Source organism: Zea mays, chromosome 9 (assembly GCF_902167145.1).
Source record: "Zea mays cultivar B73 chromosome 9, Zm-B73-REFERENCE-NAM-5.0, whole genome shotgun sequence".
Taxonomy (NCBI): Eukaryota; Viridiplantae; Streptophyta; class Magnoliopsida; order Poales; family Poaceae; genus Zea; species Zea mays.
The window spans coordinates 85340422-85364745 of NC_050104.1; positions in this window are offsets into that span (position 1 = coordinate 85340422).

The window sequence follows — 24324 nt, forward strand, 5'->3', positions numbered from 1 at the left end:
CCCACGGACAGTCCCGTCAGCTGTCCCCGACGTGGACAAACTTCGAAGGACCTCATCGATGGTGACCGCGTCTTCGCCCTACAGGCCCTAAACAGATACCAGGCCCAGACAAAAGCATGGCGCGACCACGCAGTCATCCCGAGGAAATTCAGTGAAGGAGACCTCGTACTCGTCCGAACAGCTCGAACAGAGTCCAGGGGCAAGCTGGAGCCCATGTGGGAGGGCCCTTTCATCGTCAAGACGAAGGCGTCCCCCAGCGCATACAGGCTCGCAACGCCATCCGGCGAGGACTTGCAACATTCCTAGAACATTGATAATCTCCGCAAGTTTTTTGTTTGACTCCTTAGGGCCAGCTCGCCCTTGTAATTCGCAAAAACAATTTTATTCTGGCCCACACTCTTTTCCTCCCGGGGGGTGATGTTTTTAACGAGGCGGAGTCATGTAATATACAAGTGAAAAATCCCTCGCAAAAATCTACGTCGAAAAAAGACCGCGTCGACGGTCTTCGACATTCGACCAATACAAAATCACCGCGAGGGGCAGCGCTAGCCACCCTCGCGTGCGACACTCCGCGCAAAAGTCGCCTAAAGGTGCAGCCGGACTAGCACAACAAGTGCGAAAAATCGAAGTCTTCCTAAAAAAGACTATCCATGCAAAAGTCGCCTAAGGGTGCAGCCGGACCAGCACAACAAGTGCGAAAAATCGAAGTCTTCCTCAAAAAGACTATCCGTGCAAAAGTCGCCTAAGGGTGCAGCCGGACTAGCACAACAAGTGCAAACAATCAAAGTCTTCCTCAAAAAGACTATCCGTGCAAAAGTCGCCTAAGGGTGTAGCTGGACTAGCACAACAAGTGCGAAAAATCGAAGTCTTCCTAAAAAGACTACCTGTGCAAAACCCTACACCAAACTGTCTGTGCAAAGACCGACTACAGGCGCAGCCAGACCAACATAATAAACGTACTAGACCAAGTGCGCAACGCCTTTATGAACATAGCCAGATGCGTGAAGGCGCACAGCCTCATCATACAAACTATAGTAACATACTTACAGCGAGGGCACCACACCTCACATCGGTTCAACCTTCGGAATGATTCCCATCTCCCTATAGTTAAATAACATTATTCTAAGCTCCTCACCCTCAAAAAGACTTCGCAACTCCCCCTCACCTGCACTCGCCCCAGCCGGCGAGGACAACAATTCCTGCTTGCCAGCCCTGCCCACACGAAGTCGACCGCCATCCACCTCATTCACTCTATGCTTCGCAACCGCCCTTCGCCGCCTACGCCCAGCGCTCGGACCAGGCACAACTCCAGCATCCGCAGCACACGGTGAAGCCTCCGCCGCTGCCACATCCAAGGCCGCAAAGTAATCCAAGTCCTCGTCCGACGACTCTTCCGTCCACTCAACCGAACTCCCAGAGTCACCAAAATCAGAAAATTTAGAAGCAGACTCATCCAATTCATTCCTAGCATCCACGGTCGAATCCGCCACAAAATTAGCAGTAGCGGTTGCGTGCGTAGGCCCAAAATCTTGAACCTGCGCAGCAACCAAGGTTCAGCAACACAGACAAAATTCTCTAACTACCCACACCCACTAAGCCACCTGCGAAGACCCAGCCGCCGTGGGATCCTCCGCTGCCAGCTCCGTCGCCGTCTTCGGGGGATCCTCAGCCCTCGGCGCTGCTGTTGGCAACGAGCCACCACCGGACACAGTAGCCGCAGGGGCAGCGAGGGAGCCTTCGCCGGTTTCCGGGAGCGGCGTCGGGTCGGCCTCGGCCGCCACCGGGTTCGACTCCGCTTCAGGCCGCACGCTGTTCAAAGCTCCGAAGTCCTCCACGTTTTCGGCACGCGCCGCCTACAACACAGCACACCGATTCAGCTAGCCCACGTATAACCCACATTCAACAACACTAAACAAAAGATACACATTACCTGATCCCTCGCACGGTCGGACCGCTCCCTAACCACCTCCCGACCGTGGGGGCCCCACATCCGGTCAAAGAGGGCTCCCGCAGAGTCCTTCACCACAGGGTCCTCGACCTTGTAAATCTCGCACTCGAAATCTTCATCAGATCGGTCGAAGACCTCATAGTGACTGCACCCTTCGTGGGACAGCGCGTTCATCACCCCTTCGCAGGTGACCAGGGAGGCAAAGGACATAAATCCCTCCACAATGGTCGGGAGCGCCAACAATTCCTCTTGCAGCCACTCGAGGCAGCGAAGGCCTGACTCTCGGTCGGGCACTTCGAAGTCAGCGGTCCGCGCGCCCAGCTCCCGGTATGAGTCCATGAGCTGTTTGCGCGTCCGCTCAACTTCCGAGCGCGTAGAAGCCTCGTCCCTCTCCATGCTGGCCTGCAGAGCGTTGAACCGCGTCTTCCATTCCTCGGCGCACTGGCTGGCGAGGCTACCCTCCACCAGCGCCAAATTGGCCTTCGCCTGTGCCGACTGCGCCTTGGCGAGGGCCTGATTAGCCTCCCTCCTCTCTCCACCAGCTGGCGCCGGAGGTCAGTCCTCTCGCCCTCCAGGGCGGCCACCTTCTCCGCCAGCTTGCGGCACTTTCTATCAGCGGTCGACTTTTCCCGGACGGCGTCAGCATGCTGCGCTCGAAGTCTCTCGACTTCGGCAGACACAGCTGCCGTAAGGCCCCCCGACGCCACTCGGTCAGCGAAGTCAGCCGCCTAAAAAACACATATAAGACCACAATCCCCATGAAAGCGGTAAACACCGAAGTCTAGCTCAACTTACTTGACTCAGCCGCTGCGACGCCTCCCTCAGCCGGCGGGACACAGTGCCCGCCTCGTCCTTGACGGCAGTGAGCACCGAAATCTCACCGCCAGGCACCGCGGCAGACACCGTGGTCGCCACCGCAGGCGGAACAACAACAAGTTGCCCCTCGCCCGATCCTGCAACATATCAACAGTAAAAAAAAACTCGGGCCAACGACTTACCAACGAGATAATCGTCCACACTAATATTGGTGCCGAAATCGGCAATGCGCTTCCCCGGTGAAGGCAATTCTCGGGCCTTCGCGGCTCCGGCCGAGGCAGACTTGGTTCCGCCGGCGCCGGCCGCCTTCACGCCCTCCAGCATCTTGCTGGACCCAGGGGCGGCCGACTTCGCCGCCAACGTCGGCTGGCTAGCGCCGGGGGCGGCAGCCTTCGAAGTCCCCCGCGCCCTCTTCGGCCTAGCCTCGGGCAGCCTGATGACCGCCCGGAGCTTCTGCGCAGCTTCCTGACGATCCTTGTCCATCACTGCCGACACAATAGCAGCAATATTCCGTCCATAAAGAAACACTCTCAAGTCACGAACCATGCGAGATGTAAAAAATTCTTCGCCGGCCGCGCGGGGGATAGGAACGTTCTTAGGCCACCAACCCCCGGTAACCTTCAGCATCCGCGCCGAAGACTCCCGAAGCTCGGGAGAAGACATCCTTCCCCCGGGGGCCACGCATGTCCCCATCAACTCCATAGCAAAACTATCGGAGACCCCCAGTCCTCCCATCGCAGTACCTAGCTTCCTCTTCTTAGTGGATGGGGCGGCCGCCGGCGCGGGGTCGTCTTCAGTCTCCGCCGCCGGTTTTTTCCCGCGGCGGTCGACAACGTCTTGCCCGGGATAACCGCCATACGGCAGACGGTTCAACTCGAAGACCCTATTCAAGCGATCGTTGGATCCGCGTATATCCCAACTACGCTGGGTCTCCGTCTTTGGCACGTAGCGACCAACAATCCGCACCGCCCCATCCTCCGCCTCACGCACGAATGCGGCGGGATCTCGGCCATGCAAATCCAGTGCGAAGGCGGGACTCCGCACCAGCATCCCACCACGGGAAGGCATCTGGCGAGGGCATACTTCGCCCAGCGCCCAGCCACGCGCCAAGGGCCATACCCCATACGCGACAAACTCCTCAACCAGATCGCGCCCGCTACTCATGCCGGCCGCGCACCGCAGGGCCCCTTCATCTGCATCCTCCTCCGCTACTTCAAACTGCGGGTACGCTGAGTAATAATGCGAACACATCTCGGCCACGGGGAGCCCTGGATGGTCTTCGACTGTGCCTTCGGCAACATAGAACCAAAATTCCCACCAGTTGCCCCATTTATTGCGGGCGCAGGGAACCAACTCAACGACTTCCATCGAAGTCTTGCCCGTCTTCGGCGTAAACATGCAAGATCCAAATTGATCAATCTTACTTCCAATTCTCCTTTTCTGCCAATGCAGACAATAATACTTCGCGAAGACTTCGACCAAGGGCTGCCCGCCGTACGAAGTCGTTGCCCAGACATATTTCGCCAGAGCCACCACGACATTTGGCGTCAGCTGGTGGACCTGGATGTTGAATCTACGCAGAACTTCTCCCACAAATCGATGCGTGGGCAGACGAAGGCCAGCGGCGAAAAAAGCCTCGAAGACAACCAACTCGCCTTCTGGCTCGGGGACCACCTCCGTCCCCGGGACACGTGCCACTCCGCCGCCGAAATAACCAAGCTGTTGCATATCTTGCACGTGGACCGAGGACATCCGCGACACGCCGAACTCCACTGTGTCGCCGGCGCGCAACTCCTCCGCCGCCACATTGCTCAGCGTCTCCTCGGACGATGCGCCGGCCGGCGGTGTAGCGGCAGCAGAAGAGGAAGAGGACGGCATCGCTACGTACCGTTGGCGGCGGCGGGCGGTCTGCTTCACACGGGCCAGATCTCTGACGAGCAAGAGCAAGGAGGGCAGACGAGCAGCGAGCGGTTTGAGAAGGAAGTTAGGGTTTTCGCGGAGCGTGGAAAGATAAAGTTCAAAACACGCCGCCCCCTGCCCCCCTTTTATACACAGGGTGCGGCGCTTCGGGAAACCCGCAATCCAACAGTACGGCGTTAATCAACGGTCATGTCAAAAACCCCTGCGGAACCACTTCGAGCGAGGGCAGCGTCTCCACCATCTAGCGAAGTCTTCGGCACTAGATGACTTAGTCGAACTGGTCCCTCGGAGGGCAAATGTTGGGGCGAAGGCGAAGACGCCACCCTTCGCTCGATGCCTTCGCCGACCTCGCTGCACCAACGGAGACAAGGCGACTGGCAGACTTAACCTTCGTCCCACACGTCGCCGGACGTAGACCTGTGACGAGGTCGTCTCATCTTGCGACCTCGTCCAACATGGAGGCCCACGTGTGATCCGGCCCATTGTAACAGGCCCTGCGTGGCCGCTGCGGATTATAGGCCTAATTTGTAAAGGTCTCCCTGTAATTACAGTCTGTAACCCCGCTTTATGGGAATATTCCGGGGATAACCTAGGTGCCTGAGGGCACATGTATCCTTAACACTGGACGCTGGGCACTTAGATACCTATAAATACCCCCGCACAGTGCCCCTGAGAGGCTAGATTAACAGAGCTATTGCCATCTCGAGCCAAAACCCTGTTTACATTGCTTCACTCCCCCGTTGGATCAACTTACTCTGGCAGATCAAGTTCCAACACCCCCAAAGTTGGGGCCTCGGGCTTTCGGTGGCCACATCATCTGGGCGCTGGTGCCATAGCGGTAAAAGGTTCCTACAAACATCACGAAATATTTGGGAGAATTGAACCCCCACCTCTAGCTGGCAGACTATCGGTTGGTGTGTCAGGTAGGAGGGGTGAACCATGACGACTTCATAATTCAAAACCTCCCTATGTACCTGGAAGACTCGGCACGAGCATGGCTCGAAAACCTGAAGCCCGGGTGTATCCACAATTGGGCTCAACTCGAGGAAAGTTTTGTCAGAAACTTTTTGCGCACTTATGCGCGCCCGGCTAACCCGTGGGACCTCAAGAACTACCGACAGAAGACAGATGAGACCCTAAGAGACTACATCCGTCGCTTCTCACGACAGTGCAATGAACTGACTAACATCCCTAACGTGAGAGCCTTCATCTCGAGAACCATGAGCGAGACTCTAGTACACAAGTTGGGGCAAAAGAGCTCGTGAACTACAAAGGAGCTCCTCGATATTGCGACTAACCACAAATCGGGGGAAGATGTGGTGGGGGAAATTTTCGACCACCGCAAGGAAAAAAACCAAACGCGACAAAGAACCCGACGGGGGCTTTGGCGGGCAACCTGACAAGAGGAAGAAAATGGACAGGCAGTGACACGATGAAATGCTAGTAGTCGCAGCCAGCCAAAAGGGAGGGAAGACTCCAGCCAAGGATGCCATAGACCACTTCAAAAAATTGTTCGAGGCCCCATGCTCGAACCATCACTACCCAGTTCAACACACTTATAAGGATTGCAGGTTGGTTAGGAAATTCCTAAGCAAAGAGGAACTGACTAGAAAAAGGACTGAACCCCGGAAGGATGGTTAGTAGGAGAAAAGGGGTCCCACTTTCCTCGATGAAACTAGATGCCTGCTGATCTTCAGCGGGTTCAACTACTATGCTTAGAAAAGGCATGGGAAGCTTGAGCGACGTGAGGTATTCAGCGTTCGGGCGGCGGTCCTAGTGTTCCTCGAATGTCCCAACCAAGCTATTACTTTCGACCGCTCCAACCACCCCAAGCACGTCCTTGGCCCAGGTGATATCCGCTTATCGTTAATCCCTTCATCGGGTCGATACATCTATCAATATTTCTCAAGGATGGGGACAATGGGCTTAATATCCTCTTCTCGACCATGTTCGACGCCATGGGTCTCGATCAAGATCATCTCAGGCCAACGAGGGGACCATTTCACGGTGTCGTACCTGAGAGGCAGGCAACCTCGCTCGAATGAATCAACCTTCCTGTGACCTTTGGGACGCCAGCCAACTTTAGGACACAGACTCTGACCTTTGGGACGCTAGCCAACTACAGTCAACATTTTCTCTGATACCACTTCTGTCACACCCGGATTTAAGGGACAAAGTCGGGTGCATATCATATATACGCCAAAGAAGACAACACATATAATAACAGAGTGTATAGAGATAAATGTCACAATATCATCAGAGTACTTATTACATAGCGGAAGTCTTACAAAATAAAAGATAAATATAAAACGAACTAAAATCCATCCTTGGCGCCATAAAGTCGACAGGGAGACGCCGCCTATATCAAATTGAACTCCTCGCTGTGTGGCTCCTCTTGAACCACCTGTTCTTCTCCTGTGGGGGTGTGAGACAGCAAGGGTGAGCTCACACATATTCATCGCTCAACAAGTTGTGGGGAATAATGTGCATGAATTCACCAAAGGTGGGAGTTCATGTGATGTGTAAGGCTGATCAATAGAAGGGGTTAAAGCTGAGCATTGCTTTTAATAAGTTGGTCAAATTTTATTAGCAGTTACTCAATGTAAGTAAATACCAAACCATAATAAGAATAGAACAAAATTAACAAATAATCCCATGTAATGCATATGACAAATTGAATTTAGTTCCATAGTTTAATCATGCGAGAGTCCTGAGCCGCTCATGACCGAGAGCTCGGCTAGTATACTAGTTTTACACTCTGCAGAGGTTGTACCCTGTACCCACAAGTCATGTTACCCATCTGCCAAGGGATCGCGACTCCCATACACCTTTACCAAGGAAGCGAGGCAGAGCAACACTACGAGGCCTTTACAAAGTTCCACTAGCTTTCGAAAACCCGCTACAGTTTATGGGAAGAGCAATTGTAGGAATCCCCCATCTGACCGCCATCGCAGCAAAATCAACCCGAGAACCTCCCTACATGCCTACTCCCCTACTACCCTTGCCCCTTTCGGGTAAGGTAGTCTTCCACTAGCTTTCCTAATTAGTCAGCCAAGGGCATCCCATTCCACCCTTTTGGTGGCATGTGTTTCTCAAGTTAAGCTTCATGTTCCAATTAACATTAATGATCTTGACATGAACATAAATAACATAATAGAATAATTGGAACATGGATATAATGAAATATTAACCCAAAACCATATAAAGCAATAGCAAAGCTACCCAAATGATTCAGGGATAAACAAGGTAAAAAGGATAAACAGTCTAGAGTGACCTATTGGGTCCCATCAAAATTAAACCTATGCATGAATAAGTGATATTAAAGAACATTATTGGGTAATAAAAGTGGTCAAGGGCACAACTTGCCTTCAATGAGCTCCTGCTCAGCAACTTCTACCTGCTGAACACCGGGATCCTCAGCCACTGGCTCTTCTACTCGCCACAATACAAACAAGCATAGTATAAAGGAGAAATTAAAATCACACTAAACATGTAAACAAAATACATAATAATAATCTACACATTAAAATAAGATCCTAGGAACAAGAATCATTAATTTTGGAGTTATGGATTTTAAGTTATGAATTTCCAACAGTTTTATGCATTTGATACAAGATTAATTAGGATATAAATTTTAATGTGGCTTTCATGTCAAAACAGTGGCACTATTTGATAAACAATAATATTACAAAATTATAGAAACTAGAATGAACTGAAAAGGAGCTAAAATAAATTTTATATGGATTTATAAGTTCCTAGAATTATTTTTGTGTTAAAATCAATTTCTGATATTATTTATATGGTTTTCCTTATTATCCGAACTGTGCATCAATTTTTAGAGAGCACAGGGGCTAACCCGCAAAAGTCTCAAGACTCAGTCAACAGTCGCACAGACGACAGGTTTATTCTAGTAAAACTCAGGGGTTCTTATGCAACTTTATAGGGCCGAAGGGGCATTGGAGAGCTCTGGCCGATAGATTACACGCCAACGGCCAGGATTAGATCGCGATCGTGGAACACATCACGCAATAGAGGCCTTTGGATTGGGATCGAACCGCTAAGGTTTAAAGTTATGCGGATTGCACGACAACCGCCTGATCAAGGATCTATGGTCCGAAATTGAACGCACGAAGGGTTATTCGTTGATCTAATCTACATCGTCCGAATCGGATCAGACGACACGGGAGCTGTCTTCCCCGTGGTTTCCCCCCTCCCGGCGGTGCTTGGCACCAATGTCGACCCGGCATCGCCGGCGACGGCCAACACGGCCCGACACTGCGCCAAACCTAAATTCAAGTACCCTACACGATGCCTAGAGAAAGGCGGACATAAAGGTGCTCAACTTACCACGGTTCGGGGTGAAGACCCTTCTGACCATGCGGTGGCGCGGATCCGCGGCGGTGACGAAGCGCGACGAGCAATTGGAGTCGCCCGGATGATCAATTCGGCCAGGTTCTACCAGGGTCGTCTTCCTGGTTTCGCGGCGAAGCTACATGACCCCTCTCCAAGACCTCAACGGTGACGGGACCGAGGACCCGAGAGCGGCACACCGATGACCCTGGCGGCAATGCGGTTTCACCGGTAGCGATTATGAGGAGGTTCACTAGAGCGCAGACGGGCACAGGGGGAAGGAAGAGTCGGCCAGGGCAGGAGACCTCTTATACCGCGGGCGCGTGTACCTGCCAGCGGCGAAATCTCCGGAAGTGGTGGAGCTTCTCGCCGCGTTTGTGGGGAGGTTAGCGCTGACCGCCAGGCCCCACGTGGGTGTAAAACTGAGGGGAGGGACGGAAACGCACTGCAGCTAGGGCCCGCATGGAAGACAACGCGCGGAGAGGCCCAAAAGCAGACAACAGGGACCCACGTGCTAGTGCCCACTTCAGGCTGGACGGCGCGGGCGCGGGAGCAAGGTGGGCCGCACGAAGGTGGGGGTTAGGTGGGCCGGAATGAAGTCTAGGGCCCATGTAATCTTTCTGTCCCTTTTTCTTTTTCTTTTCTATTTTCTTTTTCTTGTTTTTGTTTTCCTTTTTCTCATTTAAATTCCAAATTCAAATTTTTAAATTTGGTTGGGAACTTTCATTCCTAAATTTGTGTAATTTTCCAAGACTTCATTGTGAACAGGGACACTTATTATTATTATTTGTATTATTATTCCTTTTCATTCTTTATAATTAAGGTCTTCTTTTCTCAAATTCTTGATTTCCAAAATTAGGTTTAATGCCTCTTCCACTATTTGTATATTTCTTTTATCATTATCTTCATGAGTGAATGCGCAAACAAATAAACCACAACATGATGCACAAATTATTTTAAGTGTCACTAATTAATTGCTCAATTTAAGTGTGAGGGGTCTCATGTGCTAATAGGATTCACACAAAATAAAGAAATTAACTCTATCTTTATTACTTACTCTTTTGGGTATTACACGGAGCACTCTCTATGTGTCAACCCTGGCTCCAAGCCCGTTAAACAGCGACTATGACGCCTTGACGAGGAGAAACACCAGGCCATCGGGAAGGAGGTCAGCAAACTCCTTGTGGCTCCTAGTTCTTGTTTGAAAGAAGAGTGGGAAGTGGAGGATGTGTGTCAATCACACCGGCCTCAACAAGGCATGCCTGAAGGATCAGTTTACCCCCCTTGCATCGACCAGGTGGTCAATTCCACCTCAGGCTGCGAGGTGTTGAGCTTCCTCAATGCGTACTTGTAACACTCCAAAATCACATTCTGAATAAATTAGGAAACTCATTCGGTGATTTAAATAAATATGTTTTCAAATAATAGATTACCTAAAAGATTATTATGTGAACTATCATTTATGTTAAAGATCTATTCTCCAAAAAAAAGAATTATGTTAAACTATCTCTTAATATAGAGTTTACATAAGAAATTAAATTAGTTTAAATAAATATGTGAAGATTATAGATTTATTTTATTGCACTTTCAAAATGTGGTTATGTGTATGAATTATTTTCTTTAATAATTATTATTGTAAAACATCTTACATGAATTATTCCTGTTGGGGACTTGTTCTCAAATGCTATGAATTAAGAACAAGGCAACGCAAAAATGTTAAGTATTAACGCCCTTCGTCCGCTGAAGCATTATCTCCCCAAGGATTTAATGAGCTTCGGACGAAGGTCATGAGTAAAATATCACGAAGGTCACACCTTCGTGATCAGACTTATAAAAGAATATGGAATAAAATATAAAACATGAAACATTATAGAAGGATATACTAAAAATAGATAGCACTATTCGCACATTTTATTATGTGAACTTAAATATTAAAATATAGTATTCAAGTACATTTATACCTTCATCTTGGCAGAAAACAATAATTTCAGCGTAATGTGTCAGTAGCTACAGGATTGCGTGAACAGTACAGGGGTACTGTTCATCTATTTATAGGCACAGGGCGCGGTTTGTGTAAAATTACATTTATGCCCCTTACAATCGACTATAATAATGACACAAAACATTGCGGGTCTTTTAAGTCATTTCATCTTAAAGTCGGTTCACCCCTTCGTCTTGAGATCTGTCACCGTGCCGAAGCTTTATAGGTGATAGCTTCGGCACTGTTTCTGATAGGATCTGCCGAAGGTGTTCTCTTTCTTTAGGATCTTCGGCTACGAAGTATACCCCCAACAGTAGCCCCTTCGCGGTGCTAGATCGTTTTTCGTAACGAGCTTGATCCGTGAAAAAGTCTTCTAGGCTTCGGGGTGCCGAAGATTCGAAAAACACCTTCCCTGAGCTCGTTGGCAAGAAACCATTAAAATAATCCGCGCTCGAGGTGGCTCCATCTTGCAGCATTTACGCGCGCCCTGGCGATTCACCATCTCGGACCCCGTGGCCCACCGTTCAGCGAGTGCGGGTAACTGTTTGTTCGGTGCAGGAGATCTTGACGATTCACCTTCCCACCTGCGGCACTATATAAACAGACGGGTTATGCACTGTTTTGCTGCCAAAAATTTAACCATAGCCGAAGCTTGATCATCGTGCTCAAACGAAGCGCCGCTTTCGAATCTGCTTCGTCATAAGAGGAAGAGCTTCAGAAAAATCAAAAAAGTCAACAACAAAAATTTTAAGAAATTCATAATCAAATGACAAGAGTTCGTTCCACTGCTAGGGTTGATCGTGAGGGGGATGAAACCAAAGCTACTGAGACTGTTCTGATTTCTGAAGCGATGAAGCAGTCTGGGCTAGTAACATCGGAGGATGCACCTGCCGCTGAGGCAGAGCAGGCTGATATTGAGGAGACTGAGTCCGAAGATGATTATAGCAGAGCAGTGCCAAGTAAACCCAGCCATCTGGATTTCGGAAAATCCACCATCTCTAAAGGTGACTTACCTAAGATGTTGAACCTGGGCTATTTAAGTGAAGCAAAGAAAGAGTTGATTTGTTTTGGCGGAGAAGAAACTACTCTGAAACCAGGAAAAGATGAAGTAGTGATCTTCAAAAGTTTCTTTAAAGCTGGTTTAAGATTCCCTTTGAACAAGATGATCGCTGATGTGCTAAAGAAGTTTGGGATCTACCTTCATTAGTTAACTCCTAACGCTATCGTTAGGCTTAGTGTTTATATTTGGCCTCTCCGATGCCAAGGGGTGGAACCATTTGCCGAAGGTTTCTGCCGAGTGCGTGAGCTTCAGTACCAGACCAAGGCTAGTGGAGATGGGCTACATGAAAACTTTGGCTGCTACAACTTTGCCTACCGCAAGACTACAAAGTTTCCAGTGATCAGTTACCGTAGCAAGTGGCCAGCTAGTTGGAAGTCTGAATGGTTTTACGTCAAAGTTGACGAAGATAAGGAAAAGCTGGTTCAGAGTCCGTTAGAGTTGATCTTCGGAGAGACTAGACCCCCGTGCAACATGACACCAGAAGGTCCAACCCAAATTGCTCTGGCTGAATTTAGAGTTATTGCGGAGCACATCAGCACTAGGGACCTATTGCAAGAATTTTTGTCTTTCAAAGTGTTTCCAACTATGAAAGAGTGGGCCATGCCGAAGTTTGAAGGAAAAAAGAAGGAAGGGGAGCTTGTTCGGTTGCCTTACCATTACAAATTCAAGAAACATTTCAAAGTGCCTTGCCAAGAATGGCTGGACACAATCGAAGTAATGTGCAATGAAATACTTGGCAATTACTCTAAAAAAGAAGATCAGTTGATGACCGCAGCCTTCGGCACCCGTCCGAAGCGAAGGTTAAACCGAGTAATGTATGCACTAGGCTTTGAATATCCTGATTACGAGCGGCTAGACAAGGGTGCCGAAGGACAAAAAAGGAAAAGAGTGGCTGATGTTCTGAATAAAGACGATGAAGAACAACCAAAGAAGAAAAAGCTGGAACCTGAGCCAAAAACAGGTGTTTCAAAGAAGAGAAAAACTTCGACTCCGAAGCAAAAAGCAATTGCCGAAGAAGAAAAAACTGCTGCATCACCCTCTACGACCAATGTGGAGGAAATTTTGAAGGTAATTACTGAATCCTTGCCTGTCAAGCTGAGTCCATTAGGGCCATATCTAACGAAGCTTTTTCAGAAGGACAAGGAGCCCGCGAAAACGAAGAAGGCGGGTAGGCCAAAGAAGCAAAGAATCATTACAGTGACAGAAGCCATCGAAGGGACACCACCACAAGCTTCAGCTCCGAAGGCCCCTGCTGTTGAGAGCACAACAGCTATTGAAGCTACAAATGCCGAAGCTACCGGAGCCAAAGACATTAATTTAGAAAGCATGGTTGTTGATATAGATAAAATACTATTAAACATGGCCGCGGAAGAAGCTACCGCAGATGAGGCTGCCGCAGCCACCGAAGAGATTACGACCTCAGAGCCTGAGAGAAAGAAAGAAATAACCGAAGACCCTTCGGAAGATGAAGCTTTTATGTTTCAAAACTTAGTTGGTCAAGAAATGACAAAACCTGAAAAAGAAGAGCTGAAAGAATATGCAATATCTTGTGGATACCGGCCTGGAGCACTTCTCTTCGGTGGCATAGATGACGAAAGGTTAGGCTGCGTGCGGGATCAAACTGGTGCAAAGGTTATCGGTACTCTATCAAAGAGTATCGGTTTCCCGAAGCTCGAAACAGATATCAGCCGCTACTGACGACAGCACATCGTCGGTAGTTTGTTTTATTCCAATTTCAAGGTAAACAACTTTTCTCTGACTTTTATTATTTTTAGTAACGAAGATGTTTTCTAATGAATGTTGTTTGTGTATAGAGTATGCTGCTGAGCAAAGCTTTGAAAATGCAGCAGGACTTGGAAGATAACAAGCACGAAGTTATAATTGGAAATTTGGAGAGCAAGATAAAAGAGCAATCAGCTGTTATTGAGAAGAAAGACTTCGAGCTCCGGTCAACCGAAGGCTTATTGGCAAAAGCTGAAGCTAAAATAACAGAATTAAATACAAAACTTCTCTCATAATCAGAAAGCTTTGATCAAGAAAAGCAGAAGCTTAACACAAAACTTGAGGTCGAAGTCCAAAAAAGTTCAGACTTGAAAAAATCATTGACAAGCCTTCAGAATAAATGTCTGGAGTTCAGCAATCGATGCGTTCAACGGCTGAAGCAGGTGTTCTATTTTGTTGGAGCTAGCAGCGAGAAATTTACTCCTTCGGTTGAAGACCTGCCAGGTGCCTTCGAGCATATCGAAGGTGAAATTGATGACCTTGACAAAGTAATAGCTGGACATGGTGACTTCTGTGCCCTGGTAGCTTCTCGGGGCACAACTGTTGTTTTTCTGAAGTCTGGCTGCGAACATGGAAAGATTATCAATAGACCCAATTTCAACTTATCACCAGCAGATTTGGATAACATTCCCAACCTTGCCTGGAGCATAGCCAATAGATTTATAAAATTGGTATGGACAAAAGGTGGACAAAGCAAAGCTGGTGATGAAGCTCAAAGTCACCTTAAACCGGTAACAAAATCATACCTTGTACTTACCTCTTCCTTCGAAATTGAATTTTGCTTACAGTACTTTAATATGTACAGGATGACGAAGCCGAGGCCGAAGCTGAGGAGTAAAAAGACGAAGCTCCATGGACACAGACGAAGCTTGAATAGTCTGTAGAAAAAACTCAAAAACTCTTGTAATAATTTGTGTAAAGAATGATGTAATTAGATTTTACTTCGTGGACCTTGTCCATACCTTGTAATATATTCTTACCTTTCCGTCAATGTATAAAGTGCTTTGATGTGAACAAAATCAGGATTTTTGAGCCGAAGGCGAAAAACACCTTCCCTTCTTTTCGTACACAGCAAAGCATAAAACTGCTTCTCTCTTTTTTTTCTGAAACCTTCTCTTTAGAACGGAAGTAACTGTTTATGCTATGATGATGATGATCCTATGTATATCTAAATGAATGTTTATGAATGCAAATGTATGATGTAATGTATGTTGCAAATAAATGTCCAAACCCACACATACGAAGCCATAACCAAAGCCTTCGTTCCCTTAGGAACAACCAAAGTCTCTTTGCCGTTTATTTTTCGGCATCACCGCTTATTTTTTGGTGTATCAGCGCTGACTTTTCGCTGTAAGTTCTGCATTCCCTTAGGAACGTCTTTTGAACTTCTTCGCCTTCTATTTCGGCAGTATCGCGTTGACTTTTCGCGCTTCGCCTTATACTTTGGCGAAATCAGCGTTGACTTTTCGCTGTAAGCTCTGCATTCCCATAGGAACGACTTTTGAGCAGAAAACTTACGCTGCGATCCCTTAGGAACGACTTTTTGTAGCTTCGTCGTGCTCTGCATCCCCTTAGGGACGTCTTTCGAGCTTCTCCTTGTTTTTTCTTTTCTCTTTGCACTCGATGGTGCATGCTCAGCTTTTACATTTACATCTTTGGAGGATATTGCTCTTGTAGAGCTGAAATAAGAAAAAGAAAAATTACATGCTATGGCCCCATTAAAAACCTTTCTCCCTCTTTGGAAAGGAAAAGGGTGCCATAGGAAAAAAAATAGGAAAAATAAAAAAGATTACATCAAGCTACACATAATATCGCCGAAGCTCATCCACATTCCAAGATCTAGGAATGTCGTTGCCGTCCACATCCTTCAATCTGTAAGAACCGGGTCTTGACGAAGATACTACCAGAAAAGATCCTTCCCATTTTAATTGTAGCTTGCCTACTGTATCTGGGTTGGCAACTCTCCGAAGTACCAAGTGTCCTAGCTTGATATTTTTTAACCGAACTTTTCTGTCATGCCATTTTATTGTTTTGGCTTGATATTTATTGATATTCTCCACAGCCTGAAGCCTGATCCCTTCTATAGCATCTTTTGCCACAAAATAATCAGATTCGTCCTCTACCGAAGCCACTGTTCTTATTGATCCCGCTTTAGCTTCTTCTGGGGTTATTGCTTCGTCACCAAACAACAATTTGAATGGTGTAAAGCCTGTTGACCTTGACATTGTTGTGTTGTGGCTCCACACCACTTTGATTAATTCGTCTGGCCACTTCCCCCTGGGCTGGTTGAAGATTAACTTCATTATTCCTGTCATTATAATGCCATTAGCTCTTTCGACAAGTCCATTTGACTACAGATGCCTAACCGATGCAAAATTGATCTTCGTGCCAATTTGTTCACAAAACTCTTTGAAAGCTTCGGCATCAGACTGTGTTCTGTTGTCCACAGTAATAGCCTTCGGCACTCCGAAGCGACAGACAATATTTTGCCAGAAATTTTTTTGGACAGTAACCGAAGTTATTGTGGCTAAAGGTTTCGCCTCAATCCACTTAGAAAAATATTCTACTTCCACCACAACATATTTTAGATTTCCTTGTGCTGGTGGAAGTGGGCCTAGCAAATCAAGGCCCCACCTTTGCAACGGCCAAGTGGGCTGTATTAATTGAGTCAAAGACGAAGGCTGTTTTTGATCTCTTGCACATTTTTGACAGCCTTCGCATTTTTTGACTAATTATGCTGCATCCGAAGCTGCCTTTGGCCAATAAAATCCTTGACGAAATTTTTTTCCTAGCAAAGGCCTAGATCCGATGTGAGAACCACATAGACCTGCGTGTATTTCCTTCATCAATTATATACCTTCAGCTCTGGATAAACATTTGAGCAATGGAGAAGAAACTCCACGTTTATATAACTCCCCTTCTATTATCACATATGGTCGGGATCTTGCCTCTATTCTCTTATTATAAGCTTCGTCATCTGAAAGGAAATTGCCCTGGAGAAAAGACATGATCTCGGTTCTCCAATCTTCGCTATAAACAGGAGATATATTGAGCACTGCTCTTTCAAGAAGTTCCACCGAAGGTGCTTTTATTGTTTCAAAGAATACATCCAAAGGTAAAGGCAGCCCCTATGCCGCTGACTTGGCTAGCAGATCAGCGTGCTCATTTTCTCCTCGTGGGATATTCTTGACAGAAAATCCTTCGAAGGAAGCTTCAAGCCTTCGAACTATATCCAAATATTTCTCAAGCTTCGGATCTCTTGCTTTACAACTCTTGTCAACATGACCAGGAATAACTTGGGAATCGGTTTTGAGAACCGCCCTTCTTATCCCCATTGCCTTCAACTTCCGAAGCCCCAAAAGCAAAGCTTCGTATTCAGCAATATTATTTGTGCAACTGAAATCAAGTTTCACTGCATAACATGTTCTAACTTTGGAAGGTGCCACTAAAACAGCAGCCACACCTGCCACGAAGGTTCCCCAGGAACCGTCACAGAACACTGTCCAAGCTTCGGCATCTTTACTTGCTTCTTCCTCCTAAGTCCCTGGCATCCAGTCAGCGATGAAGTCTGCTAACGCCTGGGACTGAATCGAAGATCTATGCACATAATCAATGCTGAATTCATTGAGTTCCGCAGCCCACTTTCCAATCCTTCCAGTAGCTTCTCTGTTCCTCATAATATCCTTCAAAGGCTGTGATGAAGGAACAATTATATGGTATGCTTGAAAGTAGTGTCGAAGCTTCCTGGAGGCCATTAAGACAGCATATAGCACCTTCTCCAATTCTGTATAGTTTTTCTTTGACAAACTGAAAACTTCGGAGACAAAGTACACTGTGGCTTGCTTTTTAATTTGTCCTTCAAGCTTCTCCTGGACAAGCGCCGCACTCACTGCAGAGTGCGAAGATGCCACATACAGCAGCAGAGGAGCCCCTGGCGCTGGTGGAGTTAGTGTCATTAGATCGATCAGATACTGCTTCAGCTCTTCGAAGGCTTTCTGCTGAACTGATCCCCATTAAAAGACTTCGGCTGACTTCAGCACTTCAAAGAATGGTAAATTTCTCTCTGCTGATCTAGATATAAATCGATTCAAAGATGCCAATCTTCCTGTCAGCCGTTGAGCCCCCTTCTTTGTACTTGGCGGCTCCATCCGAAGAATGGCTTCAATTTTGTTTGGATTAGCCTCGATTCCTTTTGTTGAAACTAGACAACCAAGGAATTTGCCCTTCTTTATTCCGAAGACACATTTTTCTGGATTCGACTTCAGGCCAGCTTGCCTAAAGTTAGCAAATGTTTCCTGTAGATCAGCAATGTGATTTTCTTGCTTCGTGCTTTTTATTATGATATCATCAACATATGTTAGCACATTTCTACCTATCTGAGAATGAAGGACTTTCGCTGTCATCCTGCTGAAGCTTCCTCCAGCATTCTTGAGCCCCTCAGGCATCCGAAGGTAACAATATGTACCACTGGGGGTGATGAAGCTGGTTTTTGGCTCATCTTCCTTCTTCATCTAGATTTGATGATAGCCTGAATAACAATCTAATAGACTCATCAGCTCTGACGAAGCTGCTGCATCTACTAGAGAATCTATTCTTGGTAATGGAAATTCATCCTTCGGACAAGCCTTGTTGAGATCAGTAAAATCAATGCACATTCTCCATTTACCATTGGCCTTCTTCACCATAACAGTGTTAGCTAGCCATTCTGGATATTTTACTTCTCTGATGACTCCAGCGCTAAGAAGTCTTTTCACTTCATTCCGAGCACCTTCGGCTTTGTCATCAGACATTTTCCGAAGCCTTTGCTTTCTGGGTCTGAAGGATGGATCAACATTGAGCGAGTGTTCAATAACATCCCTGTTGACACCACAGAGATCATTAGCTGACCATGCGAAGACATCTTTGTTGTTGAACAGTGATAGTCGCCTAGAGGGGGGGTGAATAGGGCGAAACTGAAAATCTCAAAAATGATCACAACTACAAGCCGGGTTAGTGTTAGAAATATAATCGAGTCCACGAGAGAGGGTGGGAAACAAATCGCAAGCAAATAATGAAGTGAGACACGCGGATTTGTTTTACCGAGGTTCGGTTCTCTCAAACCTACTCCCCGTTGAGGAGGCCACAAAGGCCGGGTCTCTTTCAACCCTTCCCTCTCTCAAACGGTCCCTTGGACCGAGTGAGCTCCTCTTCTCAAATCACTTGGGAATCAAACTTCCCGCAAGGGCCACCACACGATTGGTGCCTCTTGCCTCAATTACAAGTGAGTGTTTGATCACAAGAAAGAATCCGAAAGAAAAGAAGCGATCCAAGCGCAAGAGCTCAAATGAACACTACAAATCACTCTCACTAGTCACTAGGGCTTTGTGTGGAGTTGGGAGAGGATTTGATCTCTTTTTGGTGTGCTTTGCAATGAATGCTAGCTCTTGTATAGTGGTTGGAAGCTGAAGACTTGGATGCAATGAATGGTGGGGTGGTTGGGGTATTTATAGCCCCAACCACCAAACTTGACCGTTGGTTGGGCTGTCTGCTCGATGGCACACCGGACAGTCCGGTGCACACCGGACAGTCCGGTGCCCCCTGCCACGTCATCACTGCCGTTGGATTCTGACCGTTGGAGCTTCTGACTTGTGGGCCCGCCTGGGTGTCCGGTGCACACCGGACAGGAACTGTTTGCTGTCCGGTGTGCCAGTATGGGCGCGCCTGCCTTCTGCGCGCGCAGAGCGCGCATTAAATGCGCGGCAGAGAGCCGTTGGCACGGAGATAGCCGTTGCTCCGGAGTCGCACCGGACAGTCCGGTGTACACCGGACAGTCCGGTGAATTATAGCGGACTGGCTGTTGGAGTTTCCCGAAGCTGGCGAGTTCCTGAGGCCGCTCCTCCTTGGCGCACCGGACACTGTCCGGTGTACACCGGACAGTCCGGTGAATTATAGCGCGAGTGCCTCTGGAAATTCCCGAAGGTGGCGAGTTTGCGTTGGAGTCCTCTGGTGCACCGGACATGTCCGGTGGTGCACCGGACACTGTCCGGTGGCACACCGGACAGTCCGGTGCGCCAAACCAGAGGTGCCTTCGGTTTGGCCCTTTGCTCCTGTGTTGAATCCAAATTTGATCTTTTTATTGGCTGAGAGTGAACCTTTAACACCTGTATAATCTATACACTTGAGCAAACTAGTTAGTCCAAAGATTTGTGTTGGGCAATTCAACCACCAAAATTATTTAGGAACTAGTTGTAAGCCTAATTCCCTTTCAATCTCCCCCTTTTTGGTGATTGATGCCAACACAAACCAAAGCAAATATAGAATTGCATAATTGAACTAGTTTGTATGATGTAAGTGCAAAGGTTGCTTGGAATTGAGCCAATATAAGTACTTACAAGATATGTATGGATTGTTTCTTCATCTTTAACATTTTGGACCACACTTGCACCACATGTTTTGTTTTTGCAAAAATCTTTTGTAAATCTTTTCAAAGTTCTTTTGCAAATAGTCAAGGGTAAATGAATAAGAGTTTGCAAAGCATTTTCAAGATTTGAAATTTTCTCCCCCTGTTTCAAATGCTTTTCCTTTGACTAAACAAAACTCCCCTAAAGGAGATCCTCCTCTTAGTGTTCAAGAGGGTTTTGATATATCATTTTGAAATACTACTTTCTCCCCCTTTTTGAACACAATAGGAAAACCAATTGATAAATATTCAACACTAAGTTTTTAAAATCGGTGGTGGTGCGGTCCTTTTGCTTTGGGCTCATTTCTCCCCCTTTTTGGCATGAATCGCCAAAAACGGAATTATTAGAGCCCTCGAAGTGCTATCTTCCCCTTTGGTCATAAATAAATGAGTTAAGATTATACCAAAGGCGAGGTCCGGTCCTTTAGCTTTGGGCTCTTACTCTCTCCCAAAGACGAAGTCCTTTTCTTTGATGCTCATTTCTCCCCAAAGAATAGAGAGTTGCTTGGAGTGATGGCGAAGTATGAGTTACGGAGTGGAAGCCTTTGTCTTCGCCGAAGACTCCAATTCCCTTTCAATATACCTATGACTTGGTTTGAAATACTCTTGAAAACACATTAGTCATAGCATATACAAAAGAGATATGATCAAAGGTATACTTGTGTGCTATGTGTGCAAACTAGCAAAAGAAATTTCTAGAATCAAGAATATTGAGCTCATGCCTAAGTTTGGTAAAAGTTTGTTCATCAAGTGGCTTGGTAAAGATATCGGCTAATTGATCTTTAGTGTTAATGTATGAAATCTCGATATCCCCCTTTTGTTGGTGATCCCTAAGAAAATGATACCGAATGGCTATGTGTTTAGTGCGGCTATGCTCGACAGGATTGTCGGCCATTTTAATTGCACTCTCATTATCACATAGCAAAGGGACTTTGATTAATTTGTAACCGTAGTCCCGCAGGGTTTGCCTCATCCAAAGCAATTGCGCGCAACAATGACCTGCGGCAATGTACTCGGCTTCGGCGGTGGACAGAGCGACCGAATTTTGCTTCTTTGAAGCCCAAGACACCAAGGATCTCCCCAAGAACTGGCAAGTCCCCGATGTGCTCTTCCTATTAATTTTACACCCCGCCCAATCGGCATCCGAATAACCAATCAAATCAAATGTGGATCCCCGAGGGTACCAAAGCCCAAACTTAGGAGTATAAGCCAAATATCTCAAGATTCGTTTTACGGCCGTAAGGTGGGATTCCTTAGGGTCGGATTGAAATCTTGCACACATGCATACGGAAAGCATAATATCCGGTCGAGATGCACATAAATAAAGCAATGAACCAATCATCGACCGGTATACCTTTTGATCCACGGACTTACCTCCCGTGTCGAGGTCGAGATGCCCATTAGTTCCCATGGGTGTCTTGATGGGCTTGGCATCCTTCATTCCAAACTTGTTTAGAATATCTTGAGTATACTTTGTTTGGCTAATGACGGAGCCCTCTTGGAGTTGCTTCACTTGAAATCCTAAGAAGTACTTCAACTCCCCCATCATAGACATCTCGAATTTCTGTGTCATGATCCTACTAAATTCTTCACATGTAGATTCGTTAGTAGACCCAAATATGATATCATCAACATAAATTTGGCATACAAACAAATCATTGTCAAGAGTTTTAGTGAATAAAGTAGGATCGGCTTTTCCGACTTTGAAGCCATTAGCAATAAGGAAATCTCTAAGGCATTCATACCATGCTCTTGGGGCTTGCTTGAGCCCATAAAGCGCCTTAGAGAGCCTATATACATGGTTAGGGTACTTACTATCTTCAAAGCCGGGAGGTTGCTCAACATAGACCTCTTCCTTGATTGGTCCATTGAGGAAGGCACTTTTCACGTCCATTTGATAAAGCTTAAAGCCATGGTAAGTAGCATAGGCTAATAATATGCGAATTGACTCAAGTCTAGCTACGGGTGCATAGGTTTCACCGAAATCCAAACCTTCGACTTGGGAGTATCCTTTGGCCACAAGTCGTGCTTTGTTCCTTGTCACCACACCATGCTCATCTTGCTTGTTGCGGAAGACCCATTTGGTTCCTACAACATTTTGATTAGGACGTGGAACTAAATGCCATACCTCATTCCTAGTGAAGTTGTTGAGCTCCTCTTGCATTGCCACCACCCAATCCGAATCTTGTAGTGCTTCCTCTACCCTGTGTGGCTCAATAGAGGAAACAAAAGAGTAATGTTCACAAAAATGTGCAATACGAGATCTAGTAGTTACCCCCTTATGAATGTCGCCGAGGATGGTGTCGACGGGGTGATCTCGTTGGATTGCTTGGTGGACTCTTGGGTGTGGCGGCCTTGATTCTTGCTCATCCTCCTTTTCTTGATCATTTGCATCTCCCCCTTGATCATTGCCATCATCTTGAGGTGGCTCATCTTCTTGATCTTGCCCTTCATCAACTTGAGCCTCGTCCTCATTTTGGGTTGGTGGAGATGCTTGCGTGGAGGAGGATGGTTGATCTTGTGTATGTGGAGGCTCTTCGGATTCCTTAGGACACACATCCCCAATGGACATGTTCCTTAGCGCTATGCATGGAGCCTGTTCTTCACCTATCTCATCAAGATCAACTTGCTCTACTTGAGAGCCGTTAGTTTCATCAAACACAACGTCACAAGAAACTTCAACAAGTCCTGAGGACTTGTTAAAGACTCTATATGCCCTTGTGTTTGAGTCATATCCTAGTAAAAAGCCTTCTACAGTTTTAGGAGCAAATTTAGATTTTCTACCTCTCTTAACAAGAATAAAGCATTTGCTACCAAAAACTCTAAAATATGAAATATTGGGCTTTTTGTAGGATTACGGGGAGGCTACGCTAGCGCAAAACAAAAAAAATTTCATCCCCATAATACCAAGAACTACTGCGGTTATAGGTCATGGAATTACCACTAGACGCGCAGAGCAGCGGAAGACGTCTCGATGTAGACGAACGCGTCGAGCAGTGCCGTGCAGTCGCCGGCGTCCTTCACGTCCTCGCACGGTTCGTCCAAGTGCTCCAGATGTAGCACCTCCGAGGTATCCACACGTACAGGGAGGAAGCACCGCGTACCGAACTGCTAGGTTCGCGACGGCGGCTTGGCGAGGGCGAGAGGTGGGCAGCGGCTGTTAGTTCGCTGGTGGCGAATTAGGTTATCCTTAACCGCGCCCCCGCCCCTCATTATATAGGCGTTATGGTGGGCTTCTGACGCTGAGGCCCATCATTAACCCTAAAGCCCAGTCTAATTTCGGATCTAATCCGAATTAGGCTTCCTTCCCCTTAAGTGTGTGACCCTATAGGTTCACGTACAAATAGACATAGCCCGAGTACTCTTACTTGGCCCAATAATTGACAGCGGCCTCTAGCAAGACATGTCAACTCCTATGTGTACGTAAAGATCATATCAGACGAACCATTGCGACATTAAGTACATACTGTTCCCTTTGTCTCACGATATTTGGTCTGGCTCTAAGCTGACCTCTCTTTCTCGATACTGTGAATTGGAATCCTTTCAATGGTTAACTCTTAACCCTAGCACGGCCATGCATTTCTTGATCCAATCACTCGAGGGGCCCAGAGATATCTCTCTCACAAAGAGAGGGACAAATTCCATCTTGACTGACCATGCCTCATAGCATGCTTCCTGACAAACCCAAAACTACCTTTATAACTACCCAGTTACGGGATAGCGTTTGATAGTCCCTAAGTAAGTCAATTCACATCTTGAGAACATGCGACAATCTCAGGTCTAAGGATACAGTATTCATGTTGCAAGAAGAGAACTATATTACAATATCTCACGTTGGGTCGGTCCAGCCTCATGTCATACATGCGCCCACATTATTAATTTAACATCTCCATGTTCATGACTTGTGAAATGTAGTCATCAACTAATACATGTGCTAGTCATCGACTCTGACTAGGGACATCATTTAGAATAAGCATATAAGTAAAGAATCTCACAAACAATTCACATAATTGCTAATCAATACAAGG